Source organism: Typha angustifolia, chromosome 2 (assembly GCF_048772165.1).
Source record: "Typha angustifolia cultivar Huaian chromosome 2, ASM4877216v1, whole genome shotgun sequence".
In the NCBI taxonomy this organism is placed as follows: Eukaryota; Viridiplantae; Streptophyta; class Magnoliopsida; order Poales; family Typhaceae; genus Typha; species Typha angustifolia.
The window spans coordinates 914,969-923,239 of record NC_133240.1 but is presented as its reverse complement, the minus strand read 5'-3'; the positions used below and the strand labels follow the sequence as shown (position 1 = coordinate 923,239).

The following is an 8,271-nucleotide window of genomic DNA, read 5'->3' as shown; positions in this document are numbered from 1 at the left end:
CACCACTGGTGGTGGCCGCCAGTGACTGAGGAACCAACGGTGGTAGGTGACATGTCATCGCCTCCTACGCACCCATTGGGTACCCAAATTTGGTATCCACGGCAAGGGATTGATTGATGCGTGGAAATTTTCCGGACCGGTGGATGGTCGACTTGAAGTTGCTAGTTGGCGAATTTCTCTGGTGAAGGTAACAATAGAAAACTAGGATTTATCTGTGAATTACTTAGAAAACTAATTTAAAGAGAAGATGGAGGCTAACATGAGGATTGGAGTTTGGGGTTTTGATTTGGTCCGCGGGCGCTCTGGTGATCCGCGGCCCTCATCGAGTCCTTTGACGGCACGAAATAGAGAAAAGGGAGAGAGAGAGAGAGAGAGAGAGAGAGAGAGAGAGAGAGAGAGAGAGAGAGAGAGAGAGAGAGAGAAACGGGGGGGTGGGGGGAGGAAAAAGGGGAGAGGAGAGAGATGCTGGCAAAATGGAATAGGCTTCTTCTAGAATAAGCCTCCTTATTCTGGTGTAGTAACTAAACAATATTTTACCTTATTCTAGTATATTATTTTAAAATTCTCTCTCATCTTATTCTATACAACTTTTAAAAACTAATATATTAATACCCATAAATTACTATTTTACCCTTTTGAGCTGACATCACTAATTTAACATCTAATCAGCTACAATTTGATTTCCCATCCTCTCTCTCTCCTCTTTCTCTTCTCTAGAAAGGCAACCATGGCCTCCATCACTTGGCCCAACACCGAGCTCCCTCAACCTCCGCACACCTCTCCTTCGACAAAGCATCGTGACCACGCTTCGTATGCCTCTCCTCCAACGAAGCACTGTGACCACGCTTCACACGCCTCTTCTCCAACAAAGTAGTATGACCACGCTTCACACACCACTCCTTCGATGAAGCACTACAACCACACTTCGCACACACTCTCCTTGCAGGAGCACATCTCTCCTATCTCTCCGATTAACCAGCATTAAATAGATATGCACAGGAGAGTAAAAACGAAGTAGGCTACGAGGTTATAATCAAGAAGAGTGCAGGAATATAGCTCTGCATACCAGCGCAATGCAGATTTATAATCCTACATTACTGCATAGTACGGAATTCTTACCCCGCATAGCTAAGTTAGGGTTATAACCCTACGTACTAGCATACTATGGTGTTATGACCCCGCAACACGAGAACAATTCTGCATTTTTTCGCAAGGAAAAATTTAACACAATACACTATTTACACAAATTATAATGTACAAATTACCTACGTGAATGTGGCATTTTGTCTTACGTTTCTCCATCGATGCACACACCTAATTCGGTTGAGAAGACTTCAAAGTAGTATCTTTCGACGTTTTTGTTGTAGATGCAAAGAGAGGTTATACAAACAACAACTTAGAGCCACCGTCCTCCTCAACTGCTTCTCCCTATGGTGGGGCAACATCTTCGCCCTCGCCCGTGATCACTTCGATGCTCTTACCAAGTAGCATCAATTAACACTCGAGTGCAGGGTTATAACCCCGCATAGTGCAAGGTAATACCCTGCACATTGAAGTGCGGGGTTATAACCCCGCATAGTGCAAGGTAATACCTTGCACACTGAAGTGCGAGGTAATATCCTGCACATCAGAGTGTGGGGTTAGAACCCTGCGCAATACAGGGAAGTCCGCAATAGAAAGGCCTCATACTATTTACTATTTAACATATATTCAGGGGTATTTTCGTCATTGGGTTTAAAATCACTAATTCTTATTATTTTAATATCAACTTTATATCACATCAAATATAATTATTACATCTTATACTAGTATTGAACTAAACATTATAATAACGTATTCTAGTATTAACCCTCTTTTTCAAATTTTAAAAATTAGAATATTTATACCTATTTCACCCTTATTCTAAAGAAAAGTTAGCTGAACTTCTTCCATTTTATTATATGATTTTGGTCATTAGCTGTCTTGTCACATAAATCTGTATAACTACGAACATTTGAACTTGAATAGTTCCTTGTGCCACGATTGTTTGATAAAAATGTCTAAAATGTAGTAATGTACAGAGTCTATAATTATATTTTTGGGACAATTGAGATAATTAATCTTCCTTACTAAGATGAGTATGATGCATTGCAAGTATCCTTGGTAGTACATACTACATCATAATTTGTTGTATTGAAATATAATAATTTGTCTTAAATTATACATCAGATTCTCAGGTAAATATATGCAATTATATTTCAAACTTTTTGTGTTTACACTCAACACCAATATTGCAAAAATTGAGCTATATGCATACATATGTTAAAGATCAAGACATAAATGTAATGATTATATGACATATCATTAGTTTATAATTGTAGGTTGGATCAAAGGTTCTTCTAAAATATTGCAAATACTCTCATAAAAATATTGTAGCACGTTGGATGCAAATGAGTCATAACTCATTATCTAACGTAGTACGAGTGCTATTGATATGATCTCTCGTTAGGCAAAGGTTCAATCACTTGCAATTATCTTATCTAGACTGGATTTAGCACGGAAATTTGTAATAAGATCCTGAAAGATGCCACCGTCAGATCGACGTAAAATTTTGATATGTTGTAGCCTCAGACATGATATTTCCAACAAATCTAGTTTCAGATGAATCGGATGGGGCAATCTTGAGATATCGTCCAATTAGTGAACGAACATCAAGATGGTCTGTTTAGGATTTGTGGATGGAGGCACGTGATCCTAGGTGATGGTGGTTGGTGGAGGACCGGCGTTAATGGAGTGGCATCGGTGAAAAGTGGTGGAGGAAGGGTTATGGTCGATGGAAGGGTTAGGATAAGTGTTGGATAGATTGGAAGAAGGGGGAGGAGAGGACCACCCCTAAGGATCTAGGGTGATTGGCCGGTCGAGGGGGGTTAGAAGCGGCGTCGCCGGAGATTGAGAGAACGGGAGCGAAAAAGACGAAGAAGGCAAGGCAAATCTCAATTCTCAATAATCAATAATCAATCATGATGTCTGGTTGCCATCCACATCTTTTTAGAGGCTAATTAACAACTCAAAATTAACCCTAAACAATACTATTTTTGCCGACCGCGTTCGAACGCACCCGATCGCGTTCAAACGCACCGAGTTCGCTTCTCTCTGGATTTGCGAACGCGATGCAAGTGTTTGAACGCGCTGCAAGCATTCGAACGCGCGATCGAACGTGCTTGTTTTCCACTTCTTTGGATTTGCGAACGTGATGCAAGCGTTCACAGTTCGTTCGAACGCACAATGCACACTCTTCACCTACGTTCACAACCCCGTTCACAACCGCGTTCGAACTCACTCCACCCGCGTTCGAACGCGACTTACAAAAAACTTATTTTCATAGAAATTAAACACTAAAACATGAAACAAAGACACTCCTAAAGTGACTATGCTTGAGACGACGTCTGTGAAGTCCGAATCGTATCAGCTATTGGGGCAACAATTTTGAAAAGTAGTTCTCAATGAGACAATAATAAAAAGTGAGCCATTCATTAGACAATACGAACAATTTAAAACTATCGGTGATGCTGCTGGATCCTCTGTTGCTTGGCCATCTACATATGTAATTATACTAAATCCTTTTATTATTTTATTTCTTATATCAAAAAATTTATATAACTATAGATAAATTAAATCTTCTATTTTTTTGTCGGTTGATTACATATAGTGCAAAACAATGGTCACTTCTATCTATGGACATTGGTTTCTATCTATTGCACTCTTTTTTGTTTAATTTTGGACACGTCAAACAAAACTAAGATACTTGTAGTAGATTATGTTATTTTTTTCTATATATATTATATATGTATTTGAACTTGATACACTATGTGATATTTTAAATATTTGCAATATAAATTATATTTTGGAGGTATCATATATTGTGTGAGATGTTTTTATTTTGGATGTAATCAAATTAGGTAAATATGTTAAATAAGAGCATATGAAAATATATTGCTCTAATGTTCAATTGTATTCACTTTTACAAAATGATGGTAGAAAACTAATAAGGTAGTTAGTTTATCATTCTTATGATTATTTTATCTTATAATTATTAGACCATTACTTTGCGAGGAGGATCTCGAAATTTAAGAGGAGCCGACTGATTAGGAGAGAGATAGATTCTAGAGATATTTCAAGCGAGTTAGATCCTATATTAGTCTACGAATAATGTTTACATATGTCATTTCGTACTTGCATTAATTACATGTCAATTCTTACTTGCATTAATTACAACCTATTGCATATGTATGATAAGCTCCATGCATTGCTTATAATACATGTTACTTTGATGATCATTATATAATAAATAATAGAAATCATGGCACCACATGCACGTATCATTGTTAGTTGAATCCCAACTAGGCAGTGCCCCTCTCACCCACTCAACCCGGGGTTAAGGGTAGAGTATATTATAGTATTATATTAGCGGTCTACACCTAAGGTCGTTAGCTGGTGGAGCATTCAAATAATTACATTGCCCTAGTTGGAGACTAGTCGAGTATGATATTGGTAAAGATGATTGAAAGGTAGGGTTATAGTTCTAGTGGTACCCGAGGACGTAGGGTCAGAACGTCTATCGAGCTGTGAGGTCTTACCTGCCCGTCGTATACAATGATTCTGCTATGTGCGATGATTTAGCTACAAATAATGATTCTTCTCTGTGCGATGATTTACTAAAACGGTGTTGATGGGCTTACGACTGGGGTCCTTAGTCTGACGGCCACAGACAACCAGTCATATGCAGCGTCGCTAGGTATGTATGGGCGATAATACCACTAGATGACTAGTCCCTCTCGATACTATGTTGCTTAGTGAGATATGACATTAGTGATACAATTTCTGTGTGGATTTTTATATATATTGAGCTATGATGATGAAAGTTATTTAAAAATTGTATTGTACGCATTTCCTTAATATGTTCATAATTATGGATTTGCATTTCTATTTATCATGCAATATAATATTCATAGATTACTATTGGATTATACTTGTTGGGCCCCGTGCTCATCGCTATTTTGGTGGAAATATTTCAGAGCTAATTATGGAGGACGTAGATATCGAGGAATTGCAAATTCGTTTTCCTATTGGTATTATTTATTTTATTATTTATAGTTGGACTTAACCCTTGCAAGGGTTTTATGCTTAAAATTTGTGTATGAACTTGTATTCCTAAAGGCTTGTTGAGGCCTATGATAATTGTAACTTTGGATTATTTATTTAGATTATTATGGTATTTCTAGACTTATTCAGATACTTTGTAAAATTATTTCACTGACAGGTCACGTGAAAATCACGTGAAACTCTCCATGTGAGGAACAGGAGATTTTTTGAAGTGGGTGTTTCAACTACCTTCTTTGTGCCATATATTTATCATCTTTGTTGGTTTGTCAACATATACAGCACTCCCTTATTGGATCATTTACAAGTAATTAGCTCAAGTGTTTTATAATCATGCAAACCATAGGCTTCATTTACTCTAGTTGGGCCAAACAATTCAAAACAGCAGAATAAGAAAATGATATCTTTGTTCACTGCAATCACAATCCATGCGTAGGCCTCTCAATGAAACAAACCAGAAGCTTCATGCCATGATCATCAAAGAAGTTAAGCAAGATTAAACCATCCAATACTCTCTCTCTCTCTCCCTCCTACTTAGTGAATTCTATGGCCCAAGCATTGACAAAGACATAGGAAGCATTGAATCCTTTGAAGCCAGCTTCCTTGGCCAAGTCCCTGAACTCTTTCTCACTCCTCTCTTTGCCTCCAGGGTTGTGAGCCAACATGATGAGATCTGCATGGAAGACACCTTGTGCTTCAGGAGTTGGTTCTGGGGTCACCGGAAGGATACACTCCATGATGATCACCTTGCCGTTCTCTGGCAGAGCCTTATAACAATTCTTCAATAACTACGCACAGTGCTCGTCGCTCCAATCATGAAGAATCCACTACAAGATTAGCATTTTGATCATTATTGTCCGGATATAACAGTTTTATTTTTTAGAATAGTTGATGAATTAGTATGATATCAGAGTAGGTCCTACGTCTGAACCTTGTATAAGTTTACAAGTCAACAAATATATACTATATTTCTATAGCCTTCCATGTTTGAACTGCTGCTCCCTTGATTTCAACTCTACAGTTGAAGAGAGGCATCTAGAATGATGTGCATGATCTACCTAATATCAAAGTCCTACCGAATCTTATTGAACAGTAGATTGGGTAAACTGACCTTCATCAAGATGACATCTCCAGTTGGGACACTGGCAAACATATCTCCTCCTACATGCTGCACTCCTGCACCAAACCCACCAAAAAATACAGACCACACCAAATTAATCCATACATAATAAGAGTTTTGCAGTTTGGAATTTAAATTCTTGGATCAAAAGTCTCCAAATTTGAAATTCAATTCAATTGAACAACTATCCTAAGTGATTTGTCGAATAGCAAAAAGTGCTGATTAAGTCTGCGAAATGAATGAGATTAAGTTACCTGGGAAAGGAGGTGCTTCAGAGATGACATGGGGGAGGTCAAAGTTGATGCCTTTGATATGGGTGTGCTTGGAGGTGATCATGTGGAGAGTGGCGCCAATGCCGCCGCCAACATCGACGAGCACGTTGACATTGTCGAATCCCCGGTAGAACTCGAGGAGCTTCTTCGTGATGATGACCGAGGGATTCTTCATCCCCTCATTGAACACCTTATTGAAGCGGGGATCTGTGCCAATGTACTCGAACGCCATCATGCCGTATGCCTTGTTGAAAGGGATCCCGCTGTCCAACACTGCATCCTTCAAGTAGTACCTGTACACAACTAACTAACGACATGTTATCAACCTAAGAACAAGCATATTGAAAGAATTAGATTTAAGGAGATCTATGTCTCTTTTCTTCTACTTGCTTTCCTAGTGTTTGACATGATGATCTTTTGAAGTCCTACATTAAAAATTGGTATATATTCTACATCCTGAGGGGCATTTTTGTCAAAAGAGTTTAACTATTCTGATTATACATCTTTAGATATAATTATTTGCAGATATACCCCATAAAAATTGGAGTTCCCTTGCCACTAAAATCGGAAACATAGGTGGTTATTTGCAAAAAGATCGGGAATATAAATACTGAAAGCGAGGGCGCGAATTATAAATTTTGTAAATCCCGTGCAAATTAGCGTTCAGGAATTTACTAAATCCGGGTACTTGGCACTTAGATCACTAATGAAGATATGCATCAAAGTATTGGACAGTGATAAATTCCTACATCTAGCATCTGGATGGGATCCTATTAAAAAAAAAGTATGTAGATGAATGCGACCATACCAGCTCTCCATAAGCACCTTATCCTGGTTCATGAGCGCGAGCGGCGCCATGGAGACGCCGTCCTCGTTCTTCGTCAGCCAGCGGCAGACCGGCACCGGCTTGTACCTCCTCACAACGTTTCCGTCGCCAGAGGCCTCCACGTCGCAGCCGACCACCTTGTAGGAGGCGAGCAGCCTCAGCATCCGGTCGAGCATCACGGGCGCCTGGGGGTTCGCCGTCGGCAGCTGCGCCGCCACCTCCTCCGCCGTGACGGGCTTCCCGGCTGCAACGAGGATCTCGAGGAGGTCGAGCTCCAGGGCCGCTTTGAGGGTCATGGGGAGGATGGAGGTGCTGCCGAGCTGGAGGGCGAGCATGCACGCAGCCTCGTCCTCCGCGTCTGCGTTCGTGGACCCCATGGAAATACACGGAAGAGGAGAGAGACGAGCAATTTGGGAAAGTGAGAAAGTGGATAGTGTGCTGGGAACTGTGGAAGAGGGTCCTTTTATGGGAAGTGAGTTCACCCACCAACGGCAATTATCAGCTTAATTGCCATTTTAAGTTGGTTGGAAGTTTTTAGTGTCATTAAATCACCCATCAACTTTTTTGGCATCACAATAAATTCCACCAAAATTATCGAGTACTCCTAGAAGACCTAATTCACACTCACTATGAAAAAGATGAATTACTCCTACCACAATATTTTGTCATCACCTAATTCCGAGTTTTTGACCAAACTATACTTTTATTTTTTTAGTTTTTTTATAAAATTAGACTATGTCTCAAACTTATTATCAAATAGAGTTAATTCACTGTAGCCTTAACAAAAATACTAAACTAATCAATACTTCTTTTAAAACACTAATCATTTTAGCATTTTTATTATTTGTAAATTTTTTTTCTTAACTGCTGAATATATATATATATATATATATATATATATATATATTTATAAT

The 8,271-nt window shown here is 39.1% G+C and overlaps 1 pseudogene; it reads right to left on the bottom strand.

The window, feature by feature from the left end:
• Positions 1–5,620: 5,620 nt before the first annotated feature.
• Positions 5,621–7,822, bottom strand: LOC140768844 (caffeic acid 3-O-methyltransferase-like; annotated as a pseudogene).
• Between the last annotated feature and the right edge of the window lie 449 nt (positions 7,823–8,271).